Below are 17852 nucleotides of genomic sequence, written 5' to 3'. Positions count from 1 at the left end.
ATAGATCTCCTCAAAATGGATCTGGCCCTGAGTGGATTTGCCATCCCATCGAAAATTATCAGTTATCCACCAAGGTGAGGCCCGACAGGTATAAATTTACCACATATCTATCCCAAATCATTATTAGTTCCCCAAATAAACCCAATTCAATAGAACTAATCCAAGTCGGATATTGGAAAATAGGATCCATTGTTATCTGAATATGATTAAGGAAATGTATACCTAGGTTATGGATGTACTTGATGCTAGATAATGGTAGTGTATGATTTCCATGAAATCCCCGAATAGTGTACAATCCAATTCCCAATGCAACACCCATCCTGATATCCCACCACAAATTACCAATCAACCAATGTTTCACCTTCATGAAATTATTCCATATATAAGAAATAGAAATAGGAATCTGCGCTCTGGATTTGATCTAGTCCTGGAGTGCTTTTTTTTTTAGATATTTTTCTTTGATAATCTTTTTCCATTGTCCAAATCCAAATAAATCATGCCAAAGACTCTTTGTCGCCAAATCCCACCCAAATTTCTCCAAATTATTTAAACCCCAGCCACCATCCTCTTTCACAAAGAAATGTCCTCCAAACAGACAAGATGAATCTTGAATGCCCCTTTTATCCTCGACCAGATAAAATTTGAAATAATGGATTTGATCTTTTTAATGATATTTTTGGGTAGAATGTATAGATGGATCCAATAAACAAAGATATTTTGCAAAGACCAATTGAGATAAAATTGATCAATCTCCAAGCGACAACAATCTATGAGACCAATTCATCAATGTTTTTTCAAATTTATAGATCAATCAATGCCAGTCTCGAATTTGTTGGGTTGTGTTATATTCTTTGCATGACTAGCCCACGTAGTTAACCGAGGGGTTAGAGGGGGGTGGAGCCGCCCTTCGTTGCGCCAATTGTGTAGCAGGGGGGGTCACATGGGGTTTGAGGCGTACCCGTAACCCCACTTTATGGGGTCCAAGGCAGCACCCCGGAAAATTTTGGTTTTGGACCCTATGTTAGGTTGGGCGGACCCACATATGGTTTTGTGCATGATTTTCACACATTTTTTTTGGACGCAATGGTTTTCGGTCCATGGTTTTGGACGCAATGGTTTTTGGTCCATGGTATTGGATGCTTCGGCATGTATAAATATGTATTGTAACATTGAAAGGAACATAATGAAAAATCAAGCTGGTAGTCTCGGTTTTAGGATCTAGGGGAAAATCTCTGTGTATATGTGCTTTATGTGTTATGCTCTCACATTGTTTATTTTATGTGTTTTAGAAGTCATATGCAGGTAATTTTTGTACGAGGTTAAAACCTACATTTGGTATCAGAGCAGTTTTGGCTTCAAGGGGACGCCTTTGTTGCTGAGGGGTTTCGCTCGGGCCTGTGGTAGACCCTGTTCAGTGGGAGATCTGTGAAATCGATTCTGTTGGTGAAAGAAGATGGCGAACAGTGGAAAGATAGAGATCGAGAAATTTAATGGTCAAAGTTTTGGGTTGTGGAAACTCAAGATGGAGGATCTGTTGGTGGATAAAGATCAATGGATAGCAGTAGATCCAGGTACTAAACCAACGGGAGTGTCCGATGAAGAATGGAAGAAGTTGGATCAGAAGGCAAAGAGCACAATACGATTGTGTGTCTCAGATTCAGTATTGTTGAATGTATCAGGGGAAGCTACGGCAAAGGCTTTGTGGGACAAGTTAGGGACTTTGTAACAATCTAAGCCTCTGGTGAATAAATTGTTCCTACGGAAAAAGTTGTATAACCTGAGGATGAAAGATGGAGACTCGGTGACAGAGCATCTAAACGCATTTAATACTGTGGTAAGTCAGTTAGCATCTGTTGATATTAAAATTTCAGATGAAGATAAGTGCATCAGTTTGTTGTGTTCTCTACCAGATTCATGGGATAGTCTCGTTATTGCAATAGGTAGCAATGCAACTGCCTTGCAGTTTGATGAAATAGTCTCAGCCTTGCTGACGGAGGAGATGAGACAGAAAAATATGGAGAGCCAGAATGGTGATGCCTTGTCTGTACGAGGACGGTCCCATAATAGAAACAAAAATAAGTCATCGAGTGGGAGATCTAAATCTCCAGGAAAACCTGTAAAGGTGGTGTGCTGGAAATGCGGAAAGGAAAGGGACTGCAAATCTAAAGCTCCTGATAAAGGAAAGGGATCTGATGATACTCCTTCTGCAGAGGCGAAAACCACCTCAGATGAAGGTGGGGATGTGTACTTGGCTTCTTCAAGTACACATGTAGATCATGAGGCATGGTTGATTGACTCGGGTGCATCCTTTCACTTCACTCCCCATAAAGAGTGGTTCTGTGAGTATGAGAAATATGATGGTGGTGATGTCTTCCTGGGGATGATAAGAAGGCTAGAATCGTTGGTCGCGGAAAAGTAAAGTTGAAATTGCAAGGTGGAAGGGTTAGAACACTTCCGAGTGTTCTGCATATTCCTGCATTGGCCAGAAATCTGATTTCTGTAAGCAAGCTAGATGATGCAGGTATAAAAACAGTGTTCGAGAAGGATACCTGCAAGATGGTTCGGGGAGCACTGGTATTGATGCAGGGAGTTCGAATTGGAACTCTGTACAAGCTGCAAGGTAGCACTGTTATTGATGGGTGCAACAGTTCTGTGGTTCCTGAAAGTGGAGCAGAAAATCTAGTGGTCTCTGGAGAGAAGACTACGTTGTGGCATCAAAGGCTTGGACATATTGGAGAGAAGGGCCTTCAAATACTTCATGGTAAAGGTATGGTAGAAGGTATGAGTAATGGCTCTCTGGATTTTGATTTCTGTGAAAATTGTGTATATGGGAAGCAGAATCGGGTGAGTTTCCCCTCTGGTAGTAAGAGGGCGAAACAGATATTAGAGTTTGTGCACAGTGATATGTTTGGACCTATGAAGGTTCCATCACTGGGTAAGTCTATGTACTATGTATCATTTACAGATGACTTCTCAAGGAATACATGGATATATTTCCTTAAGAAGAACTCTGAAGTCTTTGACAGGTTTAAAGAATTTAAGGCTCTCGTGGAAAATCAGACAGAGAAGAAGATAAAGGTGCTGAAGACAGATAATGGTGGAGAGTTTTGCAGCAAGGAATTTGAAGAAATCTGTAAGAAGTGTGGTATAGCACGGCAGAAGACTACTCCATATACACCTCAGCAGAATGGATTTGTAGAAAGAATGAACAAGACGTTGATGGAAAGGGCAAGAAGCATGCTCAGTGGTGTTGGGTTAGGACAGGAATTCTGGGCAGAGGCGGTGGATACTACATGTTACCTGGTCAACAGGTCACCTTCATCAGCATTGGAGGATAGGACTCCACAAGAGGTATGGACTGGTAAGAAACCCTCTCTTTCACATCTGAGGGTATTTGGATGTGATGCATATGTACATGTTCCAAAGGAGAAACAAACCAAGTTGGATAGTAAATTTTAAAGGTGCATCTTTATTGGGTATAAGGATGGTTTAAAGGGTTATAAGCTTTGGAACCCAGTAACAAGGAAGGTTGCGTACAGCCAAGATGTGGTGTTCAGAGAGGTGAAAGATGTTATTAAACATGAAGTCCAACCAAAGGAACCTGAGAAGATAGAGTTTGAGCTAAATGAGGAAGAATCAGACTCTACAACTGAGGAGGAATCAGAAGATGAAGAGCCACAAACTCCCGCTGTGAGAAGATAAATTCGAGAAAGAAGGAAGCCAGAAAGGTATAGTCCATCTGCTTTCTGTTCAAATTTTTCTTTGTCTGTTACTGATGATGATCCCAGAACTGTGAAGGAAGCAGTGGATTCAGAGGATGGAAAACTCTGGAAAGAGGCCATGGTTAATGAAATGTTATCTTTGCACAAAAATGAGGCTTGGGATCTGGTGGAGTTGTCGGTTGGAAGGAAACCCATTGGCAGCAAATGGGTGTTCAAGAAGAAGACAAATGCAGAAGGAAAAGTGGAGAAATACAAAGCTCGGTTGGTAGCAAAAGGTTATTCCCAAGTGTCGGGAATTGATTTTGGTGATATTTTTTCTCCCGTTGCCAAAGTAACTTCTATTAGATTACTTTTATCTGTTGCTACTGCTTTTAATTATGAAGTAGAACAGATGGATGTGAAGACAACATTTCTTCACGGGGATCTGGAAGAGGAGATCTACATGAAGCAACCTGAAGGTTTTGCGGTGAAGGGTAAGAAAGAACTGGTATGCAAGTTAAAGAAGTCTCTGTATGGGTTAAAACAGTCACCAAGGATGTGGTATCAGAAATTTGATACATTTATACAGGGACTTGGCTTCACCAGAAGCAAAGCATATCACTATGTGTATTTTAAATTAATTGGTGACCGTGTTATTTATCTGGTCTTGTATGTGGATGATATGTTGCTGGTTGGAAATGACAAAGAAATTATCTAGGATTTGAAGACCCATTTGTCCTCCAAATTCGACATGAAAGATCTTGGTGCTGCAAACTATGTTTTGGGCATGGAAATTAAAAGAGATCGTACAAAGAGGAAGCTCTGGTTAAACCAGAGGAAGTATGTCGAGACAATATTGCAAAGGTTTAATATGTAGGATAGTAAACCGGTGAAGGTTACTATTCCTGTAGGTGTGAGGTTATCTGTTGAACAGTGTCCCAAGTCACAAGAAGAGGAAGAGGACATGTCCCATGTTCCATATGCAAGTGCAGTCGGTAGCCTGATGTATGCAATGGTCTGTACTAGACCAGACATTGCACATGCAGTGGGAGTATTGAGCAGGTTTATGTCAAAACCAAGGAACGAGCACCGGACAGCAATGAAGCGGGTTTTCAGGTATTTGCGTGGCACTAGTGATTATGGTTTGTGCTACCAAGGAAGACCAGGATTGGACAGAGTGTTGGATATTCATAGCTTTGTTGATGTAAACTGGGCTGGAGACCTGGATCAGAGAAGATCTACAAGTGGGTATGTGTTTAACCTATTTGGAGGTGCAGCCAGTTGGATGAGTAAGAAACAATCTGTAGTGGCACTATCAAATACAGAGGAAGAATACATGGCAGCCACTCATGCAAGCAAGGAAGCAGTTTGGTTGCAGAGATTGTGTTCAAGTATGGGGTTAGTACAGGAAGCTATAAGGATAGATTGTGACAGCCAAAGTGCAATTTTCTTTGTAAAGAACCCTGCATATCATTCAAAGACAAAGCACATTGATGTTTAGTATCACTTTGTGAGGGATATGATAGAAGACAAAAAGGTGTTGCTGGTAAAGGTGGACACTTTGAAGAATACTGCAGATGCATTGAAAAAATCTGTGAGCTCTGAGAAGTTCTCTTGGTGTAGAGAAACAATGGGCATTGTAGGGCTGGAAAAATGACTAAGCTCTCTTATGGCCCCCTGTGGAAAGAAAACAAGAAGTGGGAGAATGTTCGGTTGTGTTATATTCTTTTCATGACTAGCCCACGTAGTTAACCGAGGGGTTAGAGGGGGGCGGAGCCCCCCTTTGTTTACCTATTGTATAGCAGGGGGGATCACATGGGGTTTGAGGTGTACCTGTAACCCCACTTTATGGGGTCCGGGGCAGCGTCCCAGAAAATTTTGGTTTTGGACCCTATGTTAGGTTGGGCAGACCCACGTGTGGTTTTGTGCATGATTTTCGCACATGTGTTTTGGACGCGATGGTTTTCAGTCCATGGTATCGGATGCTTCGGCATGTATAAATATGTACTGTAACATTGAAAGGAACATATTGAAAAATCAAGCTAGTAGTCTCGGTTTTGGGATCCAGGGGAAAATCTCTTTGTATATGTGTTTTATGTGTTATGCTCGCCCATTGTTTATTTTATGTGTTTTAGAATTCGTATGCAGGTAATTTCTATATGGGGTTAAAACCTAAAGAATTCCATATATGTTCGGTAAGATAGAAGCCAAGGTATTTGAAACCATTGTCCTATTGAACTAATTCAACAAAAAAAATATCAGTAATCTCTGAGACAGTTTCTAGATCATAGGATTCTTGAATGAATAATGAATTTTCCTTAATTCATATATAGCCCAGTAGCATCGCTAAAAGAGAGAGAAAATCTTATGTAGGTGCAACCACTCAACCATGGATACCTTCCCAAAGAGTAGGACATCTTCCATGAACATAAGATGTGTAATAGAGGACTATTTTGTAAGATTTATAGCCACAAATACACCCCCAATTTTAGCCTCATGAATCCACCTACTTAACCCATCAATCACCAAAAGGAAAAGAAGAGGGGATAAAGATCACCATGTCGCAGCCCCTGCAATGCCTTAAATAAATTTGAAGGCACCCTGTTAAACAGGACAAGACAATGAACATAAGTGATGCATGCCATAATCCAATCAACAACCCCCACTGAGAGCCCAATCTTCTGCAAAACCATCCAAAGAAAATCCCAAGCAACTCTATCATATGCCTTATGTAAATCCAGTTTTAATAAGAAGGCCTCCTTCTTTTTTATTTTTATGGAATGTAAGAATTCTTGAGCAATGGCCACAACACCCTGTATCTAGCGATGTTTTAGAAAACCAAATTGTTCAGGGGTGATATAATTTAATAACGTATCTTTCAATCAAATGGAAATAATATTTGACACCAATTTATAAGCAATATTCCACCAGGAAATAGGTTGATAATCCTGGAAGGGAGTGACCTTGGAAACCTTATGAATGAGTGCAATAAATGTAGAATTTAAAGCACCAAATATTTTACGGAGTGTCCTTGATTCTTTAGCTATTTGAATTAGATCGGGTCCCATAATGTCCATAAAGTGTAAAAATATTTCCATTGTCGACTCATCTGGTCTAGGGTATTTATCATCATCATCATCAGTAAAGATCTGTGCGTAAGACCGAATGACCTCCAACTTTTTATCAATTTCCACCCCTTCTAAAGCATTAAATAGTCCCCCAAAATATCAAATAGCCTCCATGTGGAGGTCCTGTAGATTGTAAATATGTTTACCAACACCATCCTTTAGTTCCCATATAGTATTTTTACTCCTACATTGAGAAGCAAAATTATGGAAAAAAAAGTAGGGTTGTTATCACCACCTGTAATTCAAATGATGTGACTCTTAAGTCTCCATTCCTCTTCTTGTAATTGTAAAATATATATATTTCAAACCTTCAAGGCCATCATCTTTAAGTGTAGTTCAGTCAAGAAGTATCTAGGATATCGTGGATCAGAAATCGACAACAAAGCGAGGTCAATATTAGAAAGTTCCTTCCTAAGTTTTTGCTTCTTATCTCTTTCCCATCTTCGGGCCACTTTCTTTAAAGCCTTTAATTTTAAGCACACAATCTCCATCTTGGAAATATGTTTAGGAAATTCCATACTAGTCCATTATTCTCTAACGAGTTACACAAAATCACCATCGATTAACCAAGAATGAATAAATTTTAATGGCAGTCCCTTCCATATACAGTCACCCCTCCATTTTAAGAAGATTGGAGAATGATCAAACAACATTGCAAGGGTGACCCATCAACCCATCAACCCAAACTACTCCACCAAATTTTCATGGACCAAAAATCTGTCCAATTGTTTTGCAATACCTTTCAAACTAGAATGCCCATTCCACCAAGTTCGTTGCATAAGGATTGAGAGTATATCCACCATGTTATTTTCCTCAATCAACTTCTTGAAATATGTCCCCATTCGTCCCAATTTATTGTGAGACCCTTAAACCTCCTTTGCAGAGACAGTGAAATTTAAATCCCCAACTGCAATTAAGGACCCAATATTCAACAATCCACAATCATCCATTATGTTCCAGAAATCCCTTCTAGAATTATAAGGATAAAAAACATTCAAGATGTAGAATTTGATCTTTGAACCCATAAAAAAACTAGTTAATAAGATGCCTGCAAAAAGTTTAAATGCCAGAAATTCAGCAATATGAGGATCCCACATAACGACCATACCCCCCCGAGAGGCCGAGAGTGTCAGTTGACACAATTTTCCATTCTGGACACATTTCAAGTAAATACGATCGAGCCTTTGTCCCAATAACCATAGTCTCCTAGATCAAAATGATCGATGGTCTATGGGTCGAAACCAAATCCTTTAGGGAATTCCATTTAGGGGCATTCTCCAAACCCCGAATATTTAAGGACATTATATTCATGTAGGAAACCTGTCAGTGGGCATAAATTCTCGAAGGGCTCGCAAATTAAAGTTTTCAAGGGAGGATCCATCTAGTGGATCCAAATATTCTAGGAAAGAAATTTTATGTCCATGAGAACTAAGACCCCCTGAAGGAGCCTCCTTAATTTTACCCCACCTCTTCTTACGAAAGGTAACATTCTTCCTCTAGTTTGGGCTCATGGAGACAGAGTCTGGAGAGACCCCCTTTGAATGGATAGTTAGTGGCACTATATCTAGAGAAGGGTAGTGTCTAAGAATATCAAGGTCACTACTCACCGAGTTTGTCAAGGAGGGTAAACTAGTGAAGGTGCCAAAACATATCTCAAGATATTGGAGACTCTGAGAAATTGCTTCAGACTTCAGAAGAAAATTATGTTCACAATCTCCCTCAGATCCCATGGGAGCCACAAGGTCTAAATTGGAATGATAATCCACCTTATAAGGAAAGGTATTGAAAATAGGAGAAATTCCCAGAGAATCTTACCTAATCACTAGATTTATATAGGGGGGAATTGAACCATAGATAATTTCTTAGTGGATATCAAAAGAGCAGCATCATGTATATTTTTTTATTCACAATAAGAGACAATGGAAGTGGGAAAAGAAGATAAATAAATATGATCAGTACCTGGGGAGGAATGTGGTAAATCAAGACTGGATATATCCGTCACCACCTCAACCGAAGTGGTAGAAACTCCATGTTGAGAATGTCGTACATATTGTATCCCTTTCTTGGATGCATGACCCCCAAAGCGAGCATACAGGTAGCGTATCTATTGACACACCAAGCACCCAAAAGGAATAGCCCAATGATTGACCCGTTGTCGAAAAGGCATTCCCCAAATAAGGTCCAGTTTTGTAGGAAGACCCCCCGATAAATTCATCTCCACTAATATCAAGGCAAAGCACTTATCAATCCCACCCAAACAACCATCATCCAGAAAGATAAGTTTACCAATCAAGTTGTTGATTAGAACCATGTCCTTCAGAATCCACAACTCCAAAGGAAGACTCGATAGCTTAACCCATATCAACCTCCCCAAAGAGATCTCATATAGAGGGTTAAATATCGCATACCACTACTGCAAACTTGATAAACTCCACTCGCTAACCCATGGCATGTTCATAATATTCAGAGCATCCTCATGTTGAATAAATTGAAAACAAAACCATTTATTGAGAAGCATACTTCCTTTGACCTACAATTTAATATAGGTGCCCATTTGGATTCGACCCAATCCTACATTTTACCACCTTCCATGGTAGCAGATTCCCAACGACCAACTAGAGCCCTCTGTTGAAGGCCCAAAATCTTGTCCCAGGAAGATATCTCTATCAAAAACCAACTTCTTTATTTCCTCTAATGCCTTGATAGCTTTTCATTTCTGGCTCTGACTTACAGAAATATATGCATTGAGACTGACATATTGATGTCCACCTTGTAAATCATCATGTTCTGTCAACAACATATTTTTCCCCCGGCATCTGAAAATTATGAAAAATTGCCACCCTATGGAAAATTTCCATGTTGTCCACGCATGTATTTTGTTTCAGTTTCCACAGTGACCTACATCAATTCTGCCAAATCTAGGGAATTAGGCCACTGCATATCCATACCATCCATCAAGAAAAAACCAAGCAGTTGTCACTGTGTCAAACTGGATGGGTGTACATGGAAAAATCGATAAAAAAAATGAGAGATTATAATATTTGCAAAACAAATATTATACATGATTTTTTACTAAGGTCATCTCATGTTTCTAATAGTTTTCACTAATCAATTTAGGTACGCGGAATTAACTTAAAACATCAGGAATTTATTTGGAAAATCATCTAGATATCGGCAATCCTTTTGTTCATATGCATGGCTTGCAGTTGTTGAGGTGAATGGCGTGAAAGAATATCTAACCACTTGAAATTTTCAAATCCTTTATGGTTCTGTGGGTATTTCTCTTCCTTCAAACGGATATCAAAACAAGTTGTGGAAATTGCTTCTTTCTCACATGGGTTCTCGAAAATTGTTTCAAAAATTGCTTCTTCCTCACATCTTGTGTGCTCAGAATTTGTTTCTTCTAATCGGTCGTCTTGGTAGTTTTCTCTGCCTTCCAGTATTACCATAAAGAATTTGAGATTTTTAGAAATACTTGGTTGTGAGATCCAATTGGAAACATTGTGGGAGGGTGGAAGTGAGGTAATTGTTTTGATGCTTTCTAGTTCTTTTCAGTGATTAAAAGTTTTTGTGTTGTCATATGGTTCCTTTCAATAATTAAAAGTTTGTGTGTATTTTTCTCCTTTCATAGGAAGTAGAGGTTTTTTAATTTAACATGACAATTCACTGTAGGCACCTATGTAATTGAGGGAGTTGAATATTGATGTATCCCATTTACAGTTGCTAAATTTTATTCGGAAGTTGAAGCATTTGGAAAAGATTGAACGCTATCAAAGAATTTCCAGAAGAATTTTTTCGTCTCTACTCCCTGAAACATTTGAGAACGCATTCAAGCATGAAGTTACTACCAAATGTGTTTGGTAATCTTTCAAACCTCCAACATCTTAACTTGACTGGTAGCTGCAATTTGGAAACATTGTCAAACTCTTTTAGGAATCTTACAAACCTCCAGTGTCTTAGCTTGTATGGGTGCTCCCGTTTGGAAACGGTGTCACATTCTTTCGGGAGTTTAATTGGAATTAAACATATCTACTGGAAGGGTTGCTCCCATTTGACCCTCGGTACAAAATCTCTAGGAAATATCAGAATGCTCAAAAGCTTAGACATTTTAGATTGTTAAAAAATGTAAGTATTTCCTCCTCAGGTCATAGATCAATGGTCCCTAGGAAAACTTTTCTTATGAAATACAAACCTTAAAGAATTTCCAAGTGATATTGGAAACCTAAGTAACTTGGAAATTTTGAGAGTATCCTTTCAGGAATCCTCTATGGAAATGTTGCCTCCTTCACTTGGTAAGCTAAATAGATTAAAGCACTTGACACTCTTTGGCGGCATTTGGAAATGTTTACTAGACTCAATTGTAGAGTTCAAACAATTGACAGACCTCAAAATAGATTGTGGAAGAATAGAGTATTTACCAGTAAGTGTAAGAGAGTTAAAGGGTCCTAAAATTTTAAACGTAAGTAAATGTCCACTACATGAAGTGCCATTTGGAAGGGTGGAAAATGTTGAGGGAAAATATGCATTAGCACATCAGAGTGAGTGTAGAATATTAGACTCTTATATTCACAAGTGCATGCTTCTTTGACTCAAATAGTTATACATACACATCACAAGAATAAAGGAATTGTCGTTTGTTGAAGGTGTTTGCCTCAATTTTCGTCAGTTGGACATTAGCGATTCTTTAGAAATAGTGAAGGTTTAAACGTTTCCCACCACACTAATATTTATAGACTTGAATGGTGTGATGCATTCAAGAAAATAATAGGTTTTTTTATCTAGAAAAATTATGAGAAAGTGTGAATCATTGGAAGACTTGTCATGTATTCAAACATTGATATATTTCGTGCATTTTTGGGTTTTTGGATGTTGCAGTCTTAAGAGCGTGAGGGGGTTGGCGCGGGCAACTAATCTTCGAATACTAAGCACTAAAGATCCTCATAGCGATTTGAGAGAATTGCAAATGTTTAAAGTTTTGAAGTGGTGGAAAGAGTAGTTGCGTGAGTTGCAAGTGGAGGGTAAAGATTTCAAGCTGAGAAATGAACAACACTTGGAAATTGTGTAACATCCCTGGGTTAAAAGTTCATGTAATAAATGATAATAAAGGCAAAATAAGACCAAGGTCATGGGACATGTATTCCAAGATAAATGTTTGGCAAAACATCCTAGTGGGTGTCACTTTTCGTTTATAATGGCCAAGGAAATTGGAAAAGGAAAAGAAGCATTAATTTGCATTTATTTATGACAATAAAGGAAAATAGAAGAAAAGGGAGATGAAGGGTCATAGATTTGTATGAGGAGGAAAATAGAGGAAAATGAAGAAAATAGAGGCCTCAATAATAAAAGGCTTTTAAGGATCAGTTCATATATTTTTCCAGTTCATTTTTAGAGCTCTCTCTCTATTCTCTCATACTCTTACACACACAGAGAATTTTTGGATCACTCTAGCATTGGAGAAAGGAAAGAAAAGGAAGGATAAGGAAAGCAAAGGACAAGAAAGGAAGGTTGGATCAAGCAGCTTCAACAGGAGGATTTTGCAGGCAACAGGTTGCATGTGTGATTTCCTAGTTTATTTGTGAATGCATGGTACATGCATTTGTTCATTTGGTTCATGTGTTGTCATTGGCATGGGTTTTTTCGAGATTGATAGTGATTTTAGCCTTGCCTTTCCATTTCCTTCATAGTCATGGTGTGATGGGATTCTTTTCTCGATTGAGCTTTGGATTACTGAAAGGTTTTGGAACCATGTTAGGTGGTCTCAGGAAAATTCCCAAGGGTTGGGGTTGGAGGTGATTTAATCTCCAAGAAGCCCTCAACAGGTGAGTGCAGATAAGAAAATTCCTCAAGGTATTGGTGAAGAAACTCTGAGACATCCAAGCTCGTTTTGGGCTTTGTGATCTCTTGACTGATTTTGGCGAGATCGCAGTAGCCTAAGGGTAGAGGTGGTTTAATCTCTAGGAATTCGTGGTTGTTTATGTCTTGAGATCCCACATTCATGTTTGGAATATGGCACGTGGGTGATTGGCTGAAAGAAATATTTGGTTCGGCCCAATCTATGGTTGGGTGGTACGTGGAAGTCCCTAACTTGTTTTTCTTTTGCATAAGTTAATAAGAGTTATTTTTCTATTGTACCCTATGAGAATTTATACGTGTTATTATGTGGCTTCGATGGTTGTTTTTTCATGGTTAATATTCTGATTATATGTTGGTTATAAGCATGGTTCTATTACATTTTCTAGTTATGGCTGTTGTTATGTTTTGATTAGTTGATGAATGGTTGGTGAATGCATGGGCTAACAAGTGTTATTACAACTATTAAGAGAGGGCACTAGACTTTCTTGATGATTATCAAATGGATAACAAACCCTTATGATCATATATGCATTCATGACCTGTAACTCACATGTTCACAATATGTTTGACAAAATGATTGTCATGGTTAGGCTTGGTTAGGTCAAGTTCTTGCTCAAGTTTTGTATGTTTAGCATTATCATTATGAGAAGTATCAAGTAGTTCTGGGCAGGGGTTTGGAGGCTGACCTAGAATTGTGGCTTAGATCTCGGGGCCGAAGACACTGAACTGAGAAATTTAGGTCACAACCACATGGAGCAAGGCTTATGAGTGCAGTTGGACGGATTCAACCACATGTAGGTAGTGTCAAGGGTGTGTTTGAGAGGCTAGGTCATTGTAACAGAGTTTGAGCTCAAGGATTGACCACCTGGGGTGTTTCTTCATCTCCTAGGTGATTTGTAGTTCCTATAAGATGTTGGTTTGTGGTCAGTAAGTCTCTATTGTAGGCCCCACTTCCTTAACTAGAGCTAGGAGGTTGGGTCATGTCATAGTGGCACTTTGTTTCACATTTACCTTAAGGTCTTGTAAAAGTGGGTAAATGTGGGAGGGGGAATTATAGGTTGCTATTAGAGCATGGTTCAAATACTTGGAATGGGTGGCTAGATGCATGTCGTTATGTATGCATTGTCATGGTTATGGTTTTCGTGCATGAGGTCATTGTATGCAGTTAGTGTTATCATGCATGATGTCGACATATTTATATGATTATGCATATATATGTATCATGCTAATATAGATTGATTTTGTAGATGAGATAGCATCCCCTGAACTTCATTTAGGTATGTTTGATTATGTTTATATTTGGTTATCTGACAAGGTATGTTTGCAGGAGATAGAGGATCAAAGATGAAAAGCAGAATAGTGGATTACAGTTCATGTGACTCTCCTTATATATCAAATGAGAAACCAAGAGATGAGTACTCTCCTGACATAGAAGATACCTTGAGAAGTTTAAAGACATAAATCAGAAGTTGCAAGGTGGATAATGAAAGAATCATTCAGTCGTAAGAAAGGTTTGCCAGGGCACAGGAAAAACTAGCAGAGGTCAATGCAATTATCCTTTAGATTTTGTCACATTTGCAAAGATATGGACAGCGACAGATCAGTTATGGATAGGAGGATAGGACTAATGGGGAATATGATAGTAGGTCTCATGGTGGGCACAGGTCGGACAAGCATGATACAGTCAGATATGGTAGGTTCTTGGATACACCTGACAAAAAGGCCAAGGAGTTCTATGAACTAAAGATGGGATCTATGGCAGACAAGGAGTACACAACTAAGTTTCTGGAGTTGATGAGGTATGTGTCTTACCTCAAGGATGAGAAGATAAAAGTTCAAAGGTTCATTAGTGGAATACCATTAACATTCAAGGATCAGATTGAGTATGATGAGCCTCGATCGCTGGAAAAATTCATTGGAAAGTTGAAGCATTATTATCAGTAATCAAAGCATAAGTCTAAGCCTGAGCAAGATTGGAAAAGGAATGACAAGACTAAAGGAAAGTGGCCACCAAAGCGAGCAAGACCTCAAGATGCAAGTGAGAAGGAAAATGTGGCTCCTTCCAAGATGTTTAATGTGATAGAGAATGGACATGGACCTCAACTTGGAGAGTAGCAGAATAGAGGTAGGGGAAGAGAGCCTTTGAAATGTTGGATTTGTGGCAAGGATCACCACAAGAAGGATTTTCCATTGTATCAAGGTGGAAGACCTCAAATCTATTGTGCTCAGGAGGCACAGACAGTTGGGGATGTTGAACAGAGCATTCCTCATATTTATGCAGCTTTTGATAACAAGCATGTGAATCACCAAACATCCATTATTGAGATGAAAGGTAAGATTTTTGATCGAGTTGTTTCCATTTTTATTGATCCTAGATCTAATTATAGTTATGTTAATCCGAACCTGATGGATAAGTGTGGTTTAAGAAAATAAGTGCATGCAGAGTCTTGGTTGGTGCAGTTTGCTGCAGGTACTAAGAAAAGAGTTCATCATTAGGAAAGAGATTGAGCATTTGAGTTGAATGGTATGCCTACATCAGTACATCTAAATGTGCTTCCATTGGGATCATACAATATGCTTCTAGGTATGGATTGGTTGTACCTTCACAGGACTAAGGTGGATTGTTATGAGAAGGCTATCGAGTGCTTGGATGATTATGGAGAGAAGAGAATCTTGTAAGGGAAGAAACAACCTACATCAGTGAGAATGGTTACAACTATGCTGGCAAAGCACAGTTATAGGAAAGAGTGTGTATTGTTCGTAGTGCATGTTTCCAGTGATAAAGGTAAGGATGTTGAGGATGCGGAAGTATTGAAGAGGTATTTGATTTTGCAGCAGTTTTAGTATGTATTCCCAACAGAGATTTCAGAGTTGTCGCCTCACAGTGAAGTGGATTTCTCTATTGAGTTGGTACCAGGAGTAGCAACAACATCAAAGGCACCTTACAGGATGAGCACTCCAGAATTAGTGGAATTGAAGCTACAGTTGAAGGAAATTCTTGACAAGGGATATATTAGGCCAAGTGTATCGCCTTTGGGTGCACCAGTTTTGTTTGTGAAGAAGGACAGTACTCTTAGGTTAAGCATTGATTATAGGTAGTTGAACAAGGTGACGATAAAGAACAAATATATGTTACCGAGGATCGATGAATTATTTTATCAGTTGAAGGGAGCAGCAGTGTTCTCGAAGATTGATTTGAGATCAGAATATCATCAAGTACACATCAAAGAAGAGGAAATTTATAAGACTACTTTTCAGACCAAGTATGGGCATTATGAGTTTGTTGTGGTTCCTTTTGGTTTGACTAATGCTCCAGCTACTTTCATGTGTTTGATGAATAATGTTTTGCATCCTTATCTAGACAAGTTTGTGATAGTATTCATTGATGAAATATTGATATTTTCTAAGAATGAGGAAGAGTATGCAGAACACCTAGCAGTAGTATTGAGATTATTAAGAGAGCATCAGTTGTATGCCATGCTTAGTAAGTGCAGTTTATTTCAAATAGAAGTTCATTACTTGGGACATGTTGTTTCCAAGGAAGGCATAGCGGTGGATCCAGAAAAGATCAAATCTATCATGGAATGGGAAACTCCTAGGAATGTGGATAAGGTCAGATCATTCATGGGGTTAGCGGGTTACTACAAGAGGTTCATCAGGAACTTTTCATGAATTTACTATTATATGACATCTTTTCAAAGAAAAGGAAAGCAATTTGAACAGACAGAAGAATGTGCAGCTAGTTTTGAGCAGTTGAATTAGTTGCTTACAAACACTCCAATTCTAAAGATTTCATATCTAGATAAAGAGTTTGTGGTGTGTATAGATGCTTGCAAGAGGAAACTTAGTGGATTCATGATGTAAGAGGGACAGGTGGTATGCTACGAGTCAAGTAAATTGAATGAGCATGAGCAGAATTATGTGACTCGTGACCTTCAGTTGGTAGCGATCATTCATGCATTGAATATGTGAAGGCATTATCTTCTTGGCAGGAGGTTCATCTCAATGAGTGATCAAAGTGGGTTGAGATACTTGTTTAACCAACCTAATCTGAATGCCAAGCAAGCTAGATGGTTGGCCACGCTCAGTGAGTTTGACTTCAAGATTAGGTACATTAAGGGTAAGGAGAACAGGGTTGCAAATGCTCTTAGCAAAAGAGTGCAAGTAAATCACATTGCAACTATGAGTTCATATGGGAAAGGTTTGCAGGAAGGGATCTTGTAGGTAGGGCAACAGGATGACAAGTACCAATAGCTTAATCACAGGTTACAGCAACAGGGTACAGGTGAAGAGGATGTGGATTATCATCACATGGTAAATGGTTTGGTGAAATTTAGGGACAAGATTTATGTGTCGGATAACAGTAAACTCAAGAAGCTTATCTTCAGGGAATTTCATGTTAAGCCATATTTAGGTCACCCAGGACATAAGAAGACTTTGACGGCTGTGAACGAATTTTACTACTATCTGAATCTGAAGAAAGAGGTAGCTGAGTTCATCACAAGGTGTTTAGATTGTAACTAGGTAAAAATAGAGTGCAACCATCTAGGTGGTTTATTTCAACTGCTTATGATTCCGAAATGGAAATGGGAGTTCATTTACATGGATTTCATCGCAGGTTTGTCGAGGACATCTAGACATCATGATTCCATCATTGTTATGGTTGACAGGTTGACCAAGGTATCTCACTTCATTCTAGTGAAGTCTAATAATTCAGCTAGTGCGGTAGCTAAGGTATTCATCAAGGAGATAGTGAGGTTGCATGGTATTCCTAAGAATATTGTATCCCACAAAGATGCCAAGTTCACTTCCATGTTTTGGAAGGAGTTGTTTGCAGGTTTGGGTATAGAGTTGGCTTTTAGTACAACTTATCATCTGCAGACAGATGGACAAACAAAGAGGGTTAAAAGGATTCTTGAGGACATGTTGGGGATGTATGTTATGTGCCAGCAAAGGAAGTGTGAAAAGTATCTTCCATTGGTAGAGTTTGTGCATAATAATGTGTATCAGGAGTCCTGGAGGATGAGTTTGTTTGAGGCACTTTATGGGCGAAGTTGTAATACTCCCATTAGTTGTAGTGATCCAGTGAACAAGGTATTGATTGGACTAGACATGTTGGAAGAGATGGAATAGGAAATGTAGGTTATTAAGAAGAATCTAAAGGCGGCAC

At 39.0% G+C, this 17852-nt stretch overlaps 1 pseudogene; it reads left to right on the top strand.

Moving 5' to 3' along the window:
- Positions 1–10664: 10664 nt before the first annotated feature.
- LOC149229101 (uncharacterized) lies at positions 10665–11894 on the top strand (annotated as a pseudogene).
- Positions 11895–17852: the final 5958 nt, after the last annotated feature.

The sequence above is a fragment of the Pinus tabuliformis genome, chromosome J (assembly GCF_031772625.1).
Source record: "Pinus tabuliformis cultivar Carrire ecotype Pingquan chromosome J, CPIR1, whole genome shotgun sequence".
Taxonomy (NCBI): Eukaryota; Viridiplantae; Streptophyta; class Pinopsida; order Pinales; family Pinaceae; genus Pinus; species Pinus tabuliformis.
Note: the sequence above shows the minus strand (reverse complement) of the source record. Positions and strands in the feature narration are given on the sequence as shown.